Genomic DNA, 14792 nt, shown 5'->3' with positions numbered 1-14792 from the left:
GAGTCCCTTATATGCAAGTAACGTGAATAGAGCTGTTGTGCTAGGCAACACTGTTCATTAATTATGCTTGGTGTGAAATAGTTTCTCCTGTCTGTCCTGAACTGGCAATTACCTGTTTCGTAGGATGATACTGAATTCTTAGGTATGGGTTGGTGGAGAGGGATATCTCTCTTTATCTTTTCCTGCCACTCATAATTGTATACACCTGTATCATGTCCTTCTTTCCTCCTGTATGATAAAGCTAACATTTTTCTTCATGAGAAGGTACTCCAGTTACCTTTATTTGCCCTTTTCTGACACATTTTTAAAGATGGTGTTACTAAAACTGTACATAATGTCTAATTGTACCATAGACCTCAGAGTCATAAAGTTGGAAAGGATCTTGGAGGTTATCTAGGTCAATCCCATGCTCAGTGTAAGATCTGCAGTGCAGGATGCAACAACAATGTGTGACATAGTTTTCATCTAGCAAAGGAGAGCCTGTAATCTTCCAAGGCAGTCTGAATCATTATCGATCAGCTCTGACAGTTAAATTTCTTCTGATGTTTAGCTGAATCTACTTCTCTGAAATTTCTGCCCTTTGTTTCTAGTCCTACGCTCTGGAATAGCAAAGAACAAACAAGTATGACTGCCCTTCAGATGTTGAAGACATTTTTCATGACCCCCTGCTTTAATTGTCTCTTCTCCAGGTTAAACATTCCCCACTCTTTGAACCATTTTGCATAGGGCTTGGCCTCCAGACCCTTCACCATCCTGTCATCCTGCTGTGGACATGCTCCAACTAGTCAGTATCCTCCTTAAAATGTGCTCACAACTGGACACAGTACTTCAGGTGTGGATTGAGAGTGCATAATAGTATTATGGTGATGCTTCTATTTACAATCCCTAATTATCAGAAACAATAATTTCTAATAGTGAATTTTTTTTCACTACCACAGCATACCAAGTTGGCATTTCTAATTATCTTTCCACTGTGACCCAAAGAAGCCTCTCTTGTATGGTTAAAATTGGTGCTGTGACAATTTTCTTTGTTGATATTATTGATACAGAAATTGCCAGTGCTGGGGCTTTCACCAAAACAGAAGTTACCCCTTGCTAAAAAATTTTCATGATACTCAATGGTGGCTCCTACCGAAGATAGTTTGTAACCTTGTTTGGTATTGTAATGCGTATAATACTCTCGGTTTTTGGTCCCAGTGAGTATATCTCTTGTAAATTTGGAGTTCCTTTACGTTAATATAGCTAGTGATGCTAGTGCAAGATGTGATAAACTAACCAAGTGTGAAGTGCTAAGAACACTTCGGTATGTGTAGCTTAAAAATGCCACAGAGGTAGCATGCGGTATACTTGTAATCCTTATATCAGAGCCTGCTCTTTGGTTTGCATTTTACTCTTATCTGAATTAAACCCTCTCCAATCACAGCTTTATACATGAAGAGTTTATTTTTGTTTTAAACAGTACAGGCATAGCTGTATCCAACAAAGTCATTGCATGAGAGGAATGACTTTGGTCGTGTAATGAATCTCTCTCCCCCCCCCCCCCCGGCATGGCCCCATATCCTCCACAAATCTCTTTGGAGTTTCCGTCATCCCTCCCTAGCAGATTTGGTGGGGGTGTTTAGGGATGCACAGGAGCAGGAGAGGGAGACGTTGCATTGTGTGAGCGTAAGTTCCATTCGTGCAATTACTTCATTGGATTCAATCCATAGCAATGGCATGGGAGAGAGGTAGGACATGGAGTTAAGCCACAAAGGGAAGGCTTACAGCCCAAAAACACAAGGGATGAGAATGTAGGTACAACCAAGTTAACTAGTGTTGTGAGGGCAGCTAGGTATATATATATATAGGATAGGAATAGGAATTTATATATATATGCAACCCAGATAAGTGTCTGGGAGCTGTTACGAATGGTCAACTACATGTTCAAATGTGGTTAGGACAGGAAAATTCTATGTTGAAAAGAAGGGTTGACAGTGGAGATTGGTTCTTCCAGCATTGGAGCATGAATCTTTCCATGATCCTGAGGGCTCACAAGATCAATTTTTGTTGTCTGTCACAGTATTTGGGAATATAGTTCAGGAATATGTAGACATCACTGTATTTCAGTTAAGTTTTGATAATGAAATTAATATGCAAGCAGCCTCTACCCAAAAAGAAGCCACTTTGGGGGTCTGCGTATAAACCAAAACTGATTACATGAAAAGTTGTGTAACCTGAATGTAGTTTATTTATTGATGATAAATGAAATAGCAGGTGGCTTTGAATTTAATCAGGATGAAGTTGAGAGAGAAAAAGATGATTTTAGAAATTTCGTTACTGCTTGATATTGTCTGTTATTAGATGACTACCTTCAGCATTATTGCCACTTCTCTGCTAATATATGTTAGCATATATAACATATATATTAGCGTTATCTCTGCTAGTACACTACGCTCAACACCCAAGGTCCTCCTCCAGGTACCTACTCTGAGGGAAGCTGGGAGGATGGCAACAAGGGAGAGGTCCTTCTCAGTGGTGGCCCCCAAATTATGGAATGATGTTCCTGATGAGGTACGCCTGGCACCAACACTGTTATCTTTTCGGCGCCAGGTCAAGCCTTTCCTCTTCTCCCAGGCATTTTAGCAAGTGTTTTTAAATTGTTTTTAAATTTTTTAAAAATTGTGTTTTAAATTGTTTTTTTGTGTTTTAAAATTTGTATATTTGTTATTAATGTTTTTAATTGCTGTAAACCACCCAGAGAGCTTCAGCTATGGGGTGGTAAATAAATAAATAAATAAATAAATAATATGTAACTATGGGGAAACTATGAGGGATTCAGAACTGATGCAACTAACAAATCGCTTTCAGTGTCTCTCAGTAGACAGCACCTCTGAAGAGCCTCAACAAACTCACCTGCATCAAGAGACACTGACTGCAAAGGAAGACTCCACACCTCGGAAGAAGGAAGCTGATGCAACCACTGCTCGCGGCAAAAAGAGGAGGGTGCTGGTGGTTGGAGACTCGTTGCTCAGGGGGGTAGAGGCACCGGTCTGCCAGCCGGACAAAATGAATCGACAAGTCTGTTGTCACCCTGGGGCGCGCATTCGGGACGTCGCTGACAACCTGCCGAGGCTCATTGGGAAACAAGATAGGTACCCCTTTCTCCTCATCCATGTGGGAACGAACGACACGGCCAGAAACACCTTGGAACAGATCACCTTGGACTATGAGGCTCTGGGTAGGATGGTCAAGCATTTGGGGACGCAGGTGGTTTTGTCGTCAATTCTTCCCGTGAAGGATAGAGGACTACAAAGGGAAAGGAAGATACTGCAGGTCAACGACTGGTTACACAGATGGTGTCGACGGGAGAGGTTTGGATTCTGGGACCATGGTCTAAGCTTCTTGGAGGGGGGACTGTTGGCAAGAGATGGGCTGCACCTCACGAGGACTGGAAAGAATCTCTTTGGCAGAAGTATGGCAAAACTCATCAAGAGGGCTTTAAACTAAAGCCTCTGGGGGATGGAGATGATAGCTTAAAGACCGATCTAAAGATAGCGGGTTGTAAACGCAGCAATTTGAAGGGTACAGGAGACACTGGGAGAGAGAAAGGGATGCACGGCAAAGCTCACGGTATATTAACGGAGGAATCCAATCGGGACAAAAGAGACTTCTGGTGTCTGTATACCAACGCGCGGAGCTTGGGAAACAAGCAAGGGGAGCTTGAAGTCTTAGTGTATCAAGGCAAATATGACTTCATAGGGATAACAGAAACTTGGTGGAATGACTCCCATGGTTGGAATATAGCCATTCAAGGATATAAACTCTACAGAAAGAATAGAAGCAACAGAAAAGGAGGGGGAGTAGCATTATATGTCAAAGACAAATACACCTCTATGGAAATCCAAGAGAGCGAACAAAGTAGTCCGATAGAGACCATTTGGGTAAAAATAAATGGATAAACAAATAAAACCGACATGGTAGTAGGTGTCTACTACAGACCCCTTGGCCAAGAAGAGGTGGTAGACGAGGCCTTTCTCAAACAAATCTCTGAAATCTCAAGGAGGCAAGAAGTAGTAGTGATGGGGGACTTCAACTACCCAGATATCTGCTGGGAGACAAACTCTGCGAAGCACAAAGCCTCCAACAAATTCCTGATGGGCCTTGCTGATAATTTCCTCTTTCAAAAAGTAGAAGAAGGAACAAGGGGATCGGTAATCCTGGACCTGATCTTAACTAACACGGACGAATTGGTCATGGGTATTAAAGCGGTTGGTACCTTGGGGGAAAGTGACCACGTAATGCTGGAATTCGGGATTCTGGGGAAAGCCAAAGAAGAATATAGTCAAACATGGACCTTGGATTTCAGGAAAGCCGATTTTAGCAAGCTCAGGGAAAGGATGGGTAGGATTCCGTGGCTAGATAGACTAAAGAAAAAAGGAGCCCAAGAAGCGTGGGAGTTCATGAAGAAGGTATTACAAAAAGCGCAATTGCAAACAATTCCAAAGAGGAAGAAAAATGGAAGACATCGGAAAAAGCCAATGTGGCTACACGGAAGACTGCTGGAGGAGGTAAAAGTAAAAAAGAGCATGTATAAAGAATGGAAGGAAGGACGCATCACCAACGAAGAGTACCGACGAGCGGCTCGGGCTTGCAGGAATAGCGTAAGGAAAGCTAAAACCCAGAATGAGCTGAGGCTGGTGAGGGAAGCGAGGAACAACAAAAAGGGGTTTTTCAGATATGTTTGAAGCAAGAGAAAGACCAAGGAAACGGTGGGACTGCTGCTCAATGAGGAGGGCAAAATGTTGACAGATAACGAGGAAAAAGCAGAACTGCTCAACACCTATTTTGCCTCCGTTTTCTCCCAAAAAGGGAACAGTGTGCAACCTTGCATCGGTAGCAATCTCAGTAAGGGGTCGGGACTGCAGTTCGAGATTGATAAGGAGATAGTCAGGAAATACCTAGTTAACCTAAATGAGTTCAAATCTCCAGGGTCTGATGAACTGCATCCCAGAGTATTGAAGGAACTTGCGGATGTACTCTCGGAACCTCTTGCCATCATCTTTGAGAAATCCTGGAGAACGGGAGAGGTGCCGGAGGATTGGAGACGGGCAAACGTCGTCCCGCTCTTTAAAAAGGGTAAAAAAGAAGATCCGGGGAATTACAGGCTGGTCAGTCTGACTTCAATACCGGGAAAGATATTAGAACGGATAATAAAAGAGTCCATTGGCAACTATCTAGATGACAATGCTGTGATTAGAAGGAGCCAGCATGGGTTTGTCAAGAAAAAATTCTGTCAAACTAATCTCATCTCTTTTTTTGATCGGGCCACTAGCTTAGTAGATGGTGGAAATGCTGTAGATGTTATCTATCTAGATTTCAGCAAAGCGTTTGACAAAGTCCCCCACGACCTTTTGATTAGCAAACTGGTCAAATGCGGACTACATGGAAATACTGTCAGGTGGATTCACAACTGGTTGGAAAACCGTACTCAAAGAGTGGTCGTTGGTGGCTCTGCTTCGGACTGGAAGGAGGTTTCGAGTGGAGTGCCACAGGGTTCTGTCCTGGGGCCGATACTCTTCAACATTTTTATCAATGACTTAGATGATGGGGTGGAGGGAAGACTTATGAAGTTTGCGGATGATACGAAACTGGGAGGGATAGCTAACACAATGGAAGACAGGAATAAAATCCAAAGGGACCTGGATAGACTAGAAAATTGGGCTGAAATTAATAAAATGACATTCAATAAAGACAAATGCAGGATTCTGCATTTAGGCCACAAAAACAAAATGCACGGGTACAGGATGGGAAATACCCGGCTTAGCAGTAGTGCGTGTGAGAAGGACCTTGGAATTGTAGTGGATCGCAAGTTGAACATGACCCAGCAGTGTGATGCTGTGGCAAAAAAGGCAAATGCGGTTTTGGGCTGCATAAACAGAGCTATAGTTTCCAGGTCGAGGGAAGTAATAGTCCCACTATATTCTGCATTAGTCAGGCCTCATCTGGAATACTGCGTTGAGTTCTGGGTGCCTCATTTTAAGAATGATATAGACAAGTTAGAGCGGGTTCAGAAGAGGGCGGCAAGGATGATAGCCGGTATGGAGAACAAGTCTTATGAGGAAAGGTTGAAGGAACTTGGCATGTTCAGTCTGGTGAAGAGAAGGCTGAGGGGTGACACGATTGCACTCTTTAAGTACCTGAAGGGTACAGACTTGTTCTCTGCTGCCCCAGAGGGTAGGACTAGGTCTAATGGTTTTAAGTTGCAGGAGCGTAGATTCAGATTGGACATTAGAAGGAACTTCTTGACAGTAAGGGCAGTTCGGCAATGGAACCGACTGCCTAGGGAGGTGGTGGGATCCCCTTCGTTGGATGTCTTCAAGCAGAGGCTGGACAGCTAACTGCAGGAGATGCTCTAGCTGTGGATTTCCTGCTGTGAGCAGGGGGTTGGACTCAATGGCCTACAAGGCCCCTTCCAACTCTATGATTCTAGCCATGAGTATACTTACTGCATTACCTCCCACCGCATGGTAGCATTTCCGTGTTTATCTATTTACCACCCTTTCTTCCTTAGAACCTTTGTATAAGAAGTAGGAGTTGCAAGTTGGGAAGGCCTGTCTTAGGATATAATTTTTTTATTTATTTGGAAAGGTTTGTTTTATCAAATTCTCACTGTTGCTCTTTTTCAGAAACAATTTTAGGTGGGTGTTAAAATCATTTACTCACTTTCTAGGGTGTGTATTTCTGAAATGTGGTTAGTTTAATTTGTAAGAGGTTTATCTTTAAGAATAATAAAACCTTAGTAGTAAGAACAAAGATTCATACAGTTCATTATCCTTTTACAGCAAATATCTCTGGGATGCTCCAAGGGCATTTATAACAGTATATTACTACTGCTGTAACAACTACTATTTTCTTGCTGACATATTATAGTGTGACATCCCTCAGGTCTTCCTAGAGATCACTTGGTAAGCCAGAGTAACCAGTTGTCTAATTGCCTCACTCCAAACTCACCATAAATATACCCATGGTAGATCACTGCTACCACTTACTCTCTTTAAATACGCTTGCTTGTGTAGAACAGGGATCACCAACCTTTTTGGACCAGTGGGCATATTTGCAAACTAGGGAAACTGTTGTGGGCACTGTGCACAAACTGCAACTGTGTGCACATACATGCATAGCAACCACACACTTCCATGCACATTTGTTCTTCCATTCTGCCCCATTCATTGTGAAAAAGGTATTTTTGCTTTTTTCCCAAACATAGTGGGAAAGTGCCAATTGTCCTGGAGAGTGCAGCTGTGGAGGCAAGAATTAAGCTTCTCTTCGCAGCTGTGCTGTCCAGGAAGACCTCCTCCTCCTCCTCCAGGGCAACAGTTAGCTCTGAAAAATCCTTCTATTGAATCTAGTAGAAGGCTTTTTTCAAGTCTAATTGCAGTGTGGGAGCAATTTTGAAGAGTCACAGCTTGGAAGGAATGGGTTAACTCCTCCCTCCCTCATTGTGTCTTTTCTAAAATGGCCCCCCTTCTTCCCTGCAAATAAGCTTGAAAAAAGCCTTCGGTTGGACTCAGTAGAAGTTTTTTTCCAAGTCTAATTTCTGTGGAAGGAGGGTGGGGGGCTGAGACCCTGTGAGCACCAGGGAAGACTCCTGTGGATGCATGTACTGCGCTCGTAACCCATGGGGTAGATAAAGGCAAGATTGAAAGGTCCTGGAAACCACTCAGATATATCAGATATTTCAGCCAGCTTTTGTATTTATTTAGGTAGCAACCAAAAATGTGTAGTCATTCATTGAAGAATAGGAAATAATGTTTCTTCCTAATACACTGAACCATCTTGGCCACCAGCCTTTTTTCCTGGTCCTTTCAACACACTCTTCCAGTTGACACTCCTTACCTGTCACTCACTCTGACTTGGTCCACCATTCAACTTCCCTCTCTTGCTGTCCTTCTGTCCGCTTTTATTTATTTATGAAAATTATATTCTGCTCTTCCTCCCAGAAGGAGCCCAGTACTGCAAACAAAAACACAAAAAAATCTATAAAACATCTCAAAAACAAAAGTCTTTAAAAAAATCTCAAACATTTTTAAAAATAATTTTTTAAAACATCTTTTGTGAAAAAATCTAAAAACAATTCCAGCACTGATGCAGACTGATAAGGTCTTTACTTAAAGGGCTTGTTGAAAGAGGATGGTCTTCAATAGGTACCAAAAAGACAACAGAGATGGCACCTGTTTAATATTTGTTGTTATGTGCCTTCAAGTCGATTATGACTTATGGCAACCCTATGAATCTTTTTTGGATATATTCAAAGGGTTTTCATGGTAAGAGGTATTCAGAGGTGGTTTACCATTGCCTTCCTCTGTCTAATATTTACGGGGAGTGAATTCCAGAGGGCAGGTACCACAACACTAAAGGTCCGCTTCCTATGTTGTGTGGAACGGAACAGACCTCCTGATGAGATGGTATCTGCAGGAGGCCCTCACCTACAAAATGCAGTGGTCGATTGGGTATGTAAGGGGTAAGACAATCTTTTAAAAAAACATTATACAAACGGCACCTTCCATTAAAACATGCAAAAGACAGCATCTTTATGTTAGATTTTAACGGTTTAAATAGTCATACTTTTAAGTTGAATATCTTTAATGAAACTCAAAAGGCAGAGTTTTCATTCAGGTATTAATTTTATGAAAATTTAATTTTCAGTTTGAAAATATGCTCATTGCAGTAATGGAAAACTTGAAATGAATGACAGAAAACTATCTGTATTCATCTGGAATAGTAAAACTTTTTTTAAAAAGTGTATTTCGTATGACAAGAAAAAGTTGTTTTGAGGGGAATATTACAATTGTTACGCAAAATGTTTGAACTAGATGATGATGTGGTGGTATATCCTGGAGAGCTATATAATAGCTTTGCGTGTGATTATTATTTCATTGTTAGATGTTTTTGAAAAAGTAGCACCATCAATTTCACAATTGGCTTCTGTTGTTAATGATGAGAGTTTAATTTCAATAAAATAGATATATATGCAGCTGGTAAATACATTGTGTAGACAGATAGAAAAACACATACAGATAATGGGATTGTTATTTGGAAATGATAGGGAAACACTTTTTTACCAATAATTTTCACACCAGGTGTTTTTTAAAAACCCAAAACCAAAACAAGAGTGTTTGATACACTAAAACAAAATCTGAAAGCTGAATGAATTCAAATCAAAACAAAACAGCCTCTCAAATATACACTTTGATGGGGATGAAATACACACATGATGGAATGTGTAAAATCACATGGAGTAGAAATCAGATCTATTCTAGAATAACTGTGAACATTTGTATTTTCCAAAGCAGTAAAGTTTTCAATTTCATTTAAATATAAGAGAGAGCTGTTATAAAATGATTTACTAATGGTATCTTACATTTTGGAAAATTAAAAATATGCATAAGCAGAAAGTAAATGCTGATATTGAACAAATAGAGGATTTTATCTACATGTGGATATGTGAAAGATGCTGGAAATACAACAACAGGGAACAGTAACTTAAGGGGTTAATTCTGTTACTGGTCTTGCTTACTGCATGGTCTGATTGGCTGGAGGTGCTAGTCAGTTGAGTTAATTGTCAGTGAGAAAGACGTTTGAGCTTTGACTATTGGTGGGAAAGTATGGTTCTGAAGGAGTTTTTCCCCCTATATAGGCCTGACCTAAGAAAGACAAACCTCTCTGTTTTATTGCTCCTCATATAATGTTCTTGTTCCGTTTATTATCAGCAAAATATTGCCAGGTTTTTTTTCTAGGTTCGATCTGCTTTATTCTAGTCACTCTCCTAAACAAACAAGAGGATTTTGGAAAATTTTTATAGATATAATTTAATATTTAAAATTAAATTAATTTCTGAGGATGTTACATAAACTTCTATTATTAATCAAGGCCAGGATTGGGGAACCAGGACTGGCCTGCAGATCATATCCGTTTCTCCCCTGTGGGCCAACTGAGATGTGGGTGGTACCACCAACCTGTCAGTCGTCTCTCATCATAGTGACACTGGGTGACTGACAGCTGTCAAAGTTCAAAGGAGATTACTGTAACAATCAGTTGATCATCAGTTAGAGTGACCTCTTTTGAAGATGTGCTTTCAGCACCAATCAGCTAGTTGGTGATGGGAGCATACCTTCAAAGAGGCTCTCTTTAACCAGTGATCAGCTCATAGTTAGTTAGAGGGAGCCCCTTTGAAGCATCTGCAGTGTGAAAATGCTCGTTTTAAAACATTTTTTTCTTTCTAAAGAAAGCTTGCTTAGCCCCTTGTGCAATCAGCAGGTTGTTGGTTACTTGGGAAGCACTATGCAAGGTGATTTGCAAGCCCTGTGCTTGGGGCTTGGAAAGTGCTGAGCACAGGGTTTGCAAACCAAAGCACTGACCATCAGCTTGCTTTGCAAGTGCTGGGCATGGGGCTTGGCTTTACAAGCACTGCTGATCAGTTGGTTATATGCGTTCCACTCTGCCGATGTCCATGTGGAAAAGGACTTGGCTCACATTTTATTTTCAGTTTCCCAGAATCTTGGTTTAGCATTATGTAGGAATTGGTTTTAAACAAAGCCTAGTTAGTTAAACAAGCCAGCTTCATCGCCCACTGTTTTAAGTTGGGTTGTTTAGAAACTGACCATTGTTTATTTTAAGCCACAATCTCTGTTCATACATAATACTATACTGCGATTCCGTCACACTGAAAGTACACATTTCTAGTTGCTTCTCTGGGCCACAGAGGAAGAGTGGTGGTGGTACCATGTGAGCCTGAGGTTTTGCTTGAGTGACTACTTGCTTGTGTATGTAGTGTTAAGCCATGGTTTAGTGTGATTTACTTACTGAATTTATATGCTGCCTTTCTGCCAAAGCAGTTTACAATTTTAAAATGATAGAATAAATAAATGATATCAAATGTAAAGTTGGCCCTGTAGGGGGTCCAGCTGGAACAGGCCCTAATGTTGTCTTTGCCTGCCTCTCTTGTGATTGTGGCCATTATAACAGAAGTGCAATGTCTGCTATGTTTATGCAGCTACAATAGTGATCATATAAAGAAACACCTGGAAGATCAGCTCCTAACATTTAGCTAAAGTATCCATGGAGGCTTTTGGTTCTGAACCGGTTGCCAACACCATGGTTGTATGTCACACATATCCACTACTTGGAAAGTTTAATTACAAAGGGAATTAGTTCCAGTTCCAGTTCACCCCCTCCAAAAAGAAGCTAATTCTATTCCAATGTAGTTCACAGTTCATTCACATGGTCTTCTGCATTTTTTTCAGTCTTCAGAAGTTTACAAGCTGCTCTGCTAAAGTATCATATATTTGAGAAGACTAAGAAAACAGCAAAAAAAACAACCCCAGGTGTAATGTGAACAATGGTTTTATTTATTTTTCCCAACAAGTACGATGTTTAAGCTTAAATAGCAGCATCATTTTTCAGATAGGTTAAAATAAATGCAATGCCCACAGTCAGCCACATAGTTAAATTTGATGAAACTGCTATGTAGATAAATTACTGAGTTAAATTTAAAATTGAATTAAAAATCACCCAAAGTTCCACAGCAAAAGGAACTTCATGTTCAGTTCACTTGTAAACTATAGGAACTACTTTCAGATGTAATTCAAGATTTTGAATTAGTTTGGTGAATTAGTTCATTTCAAGCACTACTCATATCTGAGCACTGAATAACAAGTTTTTTAATAAAAAGTGTTATACAGCCAAAAAAGTGGCTGTATACTATAGCCAACATGGATTTTTCACATTCTACCATGTTAGATCTTACAAAACTTACACTCCTGAACTCAGAAATGCTTTCTTAACAACCCTAAGTTTTCAAAACGCTCACAGAGAATCTAGAGTTCGAAGTGTAAAATGGGGGGGGGAATCCAGATCCCTGTTGGACTCCCCCCCCCATTTTACACTTTCAACTCAGTGGTCTCAATTTGTTGAAATTAATTAAGAGTCGGCCATGTTCACAGAGTATCTGTAATCCTATTACTGACCTTGCCCCATACTCTGACCATAATCTTCTACAGTTTAAAACTTTAAAAAATGCCTGGCTGATTTTTAATTAATTTTAGAAATTTAACATTGGAGTCTATGATAGCACAGGCATGTTCAGTAAGAACCATCTGTCAATGTTCTAAAAGCCAGACTCACAGCTGTTTGGCTTGGCTAATCAGGGGGCCACACACACACCACACATTTTTACAACTTTACTTAATCCTGGCTTTCCCTAAAGAATCCTGGGAAGTGTAGTTTGTGAAGGGTGCTGAGAGGTGTTAGACTCCTATTCCCCTGACAGAGCTCCAGTGGTCAGAGTGGTTGAATAGTCAGCCCCTCTTCTGTGAGGGTAATAGTGAGCTCTGTGTGGGTAATAGTGTGTCTTCTAACCAGGGCTGTGGAGTCGGTACGCCAGACCTTCGACTCCGACTCCTCTATTTTTCTGCTGTCCAACTCCGACTCCTTCATAAATGGCAAATGTATATTAACTAGTAATAACAAATTTACTGTAGTAAAATGGTAGCACAAGGCATTTCATCACCAACCACATGAATCCAGAGCTTGGAAAAGTTACTTTTTTAAACTACAACTCCCATCAGCCCCAGGCTCGTGGGAGTTGTAGTTTTAAAAAGTAACTTTTCCAAGCTCTGGATTCATGTGGTGGTGATGAAATGCCTTGTGCTACCATTTTACTACAGTAAATTTGTTATTATTAGTTAATATACATTTGCTATTTATGAAGGAGTCAAAGTTGGAGTCGGTACATTTCTACCGACTCTGACTCCACCCAAAATTGCTTCTGGCTCCGACTCCAAGACTCCGACTCCACAGCCCTGCTTCTAACAACTCTCATCACCCTTCACAAACTACACTTCCCAGGATTCATGGGGGGAGGGGGAGCCATAGCTATCTAAAGTGGAATAAATGTCTGGTGTGGATGTGGCCAGGGACAGCTTTGGTTTAAATTTGAGTGGAAGACCACATGTGTCTTCTGTAGAATAAAAAGATGGGGGAAACCTTGAAAAATAATGATACTGTAAACAATGTTTTCCTTTTGGAAAGGGGCTTTCCCTCTGCCCAGTGCCCACCCATGTAATCTTCCCCTCCCTACCTTTCCTCCCCTTCCCCCTCCCTGCCCATTCCCCAGGTCACTTTCACCTATCCTAAGCATGATTGCATGGGAGTAAATCCCATTAAACCCAAAAAGCATAAACATGATCAGACCTGCCTCCCCCCTTCCTTCCCCTCTCTCCTTCCTCTCCTCATTCTTTCTCCCCTGACCACTCACAGACACGTTACCAAATTCTTCCAAGCTACACAGGAAGTGGATTGGACTGTGAGAGACCAACCCAAATTGTGTTTGCATTTTGACAAATTTGAGGGCAGTGCAATATCTCAGAGCGGAGATCAGGTCTCCTACTCTCCTGGTGCACTTACTATTTCCTTGCTTTTTAAAGTTTGATAGAAACATCTGTTGGCTATAGGTACATTCTTAAACTGCAAGGGTTTTTTTGCCTATTAGTTAATATTAATTGGCCAAGTACTGAAGCTATGCAGTAGCCAGTTCAATGTAGTTTATGCAGGAGCAATACTTTTATGAAATATAAGGCAATATCATATTTGTATCTTGTTCTGTCAACTGTCTTTGGGCCTTTGAACACATTAGCTGTGATCCAAAGATGCACACAACTAGTTCTGCATATCTCAGTGGACTTTGGGACTGTTTTCTCAAATAGCAGCTCCCGGGTAAATAACTTGAAGCTGAAGGGACCCTCAGAAGCTGTTTGATATGGCTGAAGAGTCTGCTGCTGAGGGGAAAAAAGTCAGATATGTTTGGCAATGAGATCATATCAAAAACGAGTGTCTGAAAATGTAAGGGACAAACATGTCTCATTGTTACTCTAAACATATCTAAGTTTTGATACAGCACAGCTTTTTAAATGCTACAATACTAGTATATAAAATACTGATACCCAATATGCTAAAATGCTGATACGTCTCTTGCTGCAAGAAAACTATTTTAACCACAGTTAAAATTCTTATAAACATTGGGTAACTGGCTCCAGTGAATTGCTCACACTTTTTAGAGACCAGTCATGTTATGAACATTTTAGTATCGGCCTTCTAGCATTCATTAATACTTTTGTTACATATATATGAAAATCCCTTGATACTCTTTATTTTATAATCAGAAAATAATGATAAGGAAGAGCATTAGCCACAATAATATGTAAATTAATGTTGGCATTTATAAATTAATTTTGGAATGAATTAGGTTGATAGGAATTTCTGTAACAGCTTCTGAAATGTCATCTATTTGCATATCTTTAACTATTGGCTTTCAGTTAAGTCAAAGGCCTTAAAAATGAACTTCTTGTGTATTTTATCATGGAGGGGCTGGGTGATGGCAGCCTGATAATGCTCAATTTATTTTATGCTTTCAAGACTGATGATGAAATATTTTCAGACTTACTTTGCAGAAGGTGAATTCCACTTTGTGAGGTGGATTGAATTGGAGGTTGGACACAGAATGTGACTACCACTTGGTGGCAGTGCCTTGCTTCAAGACAGTCTTTATTAAAGTTTTAATTCTGGAACAGAGTAGTGATTTGCACAGGGACAAAGTTTCATACGGGTTAAAACAAAACCAAAATATGTGTAAAACTGCAGAATTCTGTGGATTCACAGATGGAGTTTAACATACACAATCACGGCTGCATACATGTACACACCAGCTGTAGATATGGAGCCTGTGGATAATCTGATTTGGTGGTCCACATCATAGA

General features: G+C 40.5%; 1 protein-coding gene across 15 annotated transcripts in view; it reads left to right on the top strand.

The window, feature by feature from the left end:
* Positions 1-14792, top strand: part of ZNF644 (zinc finger protein 644) — a 112889-nt gene that overhangs the window by 32111 nt on the left and 65986 nt on the right. The window contains exon 1 of one of the 15 annotated variants that reach the window (XM_061633633.1): positions 738-832. The exons of the other annotated variants lie outside the window; for them this stretch is intronic. The gene's annotated coding sequence lies outside the window, so the exon portion shown is untranslated. Of the gene's footprint in view, positions 1-737; positions 833-14792 lie in introns of those variants that run through there. 15 annotated transcript variants of the gene reach the window in all.

Source organism: Rhineura floridana, chromosome 6, assembly GCF_030035675.1.
Source record: "Rhineura floridana isolate rRhiFlo1 chromosome 6, rRhiFlo1.hap2, whole genome shotgun sequence".
In the NCBI taxonomy this organism is placed as follows: domain Eukaryota; kingdom Metazoa; phylum Chordata; class Lepidosauria; order Squamata; family Rhineuridae; genus Rhineura; species Rhineura floridana.
The sequence above is the reverse complement of the archived record's forward strand: the minus strand, read 5'-3'. Positions and strand labels throughout refer to the sequence as shown.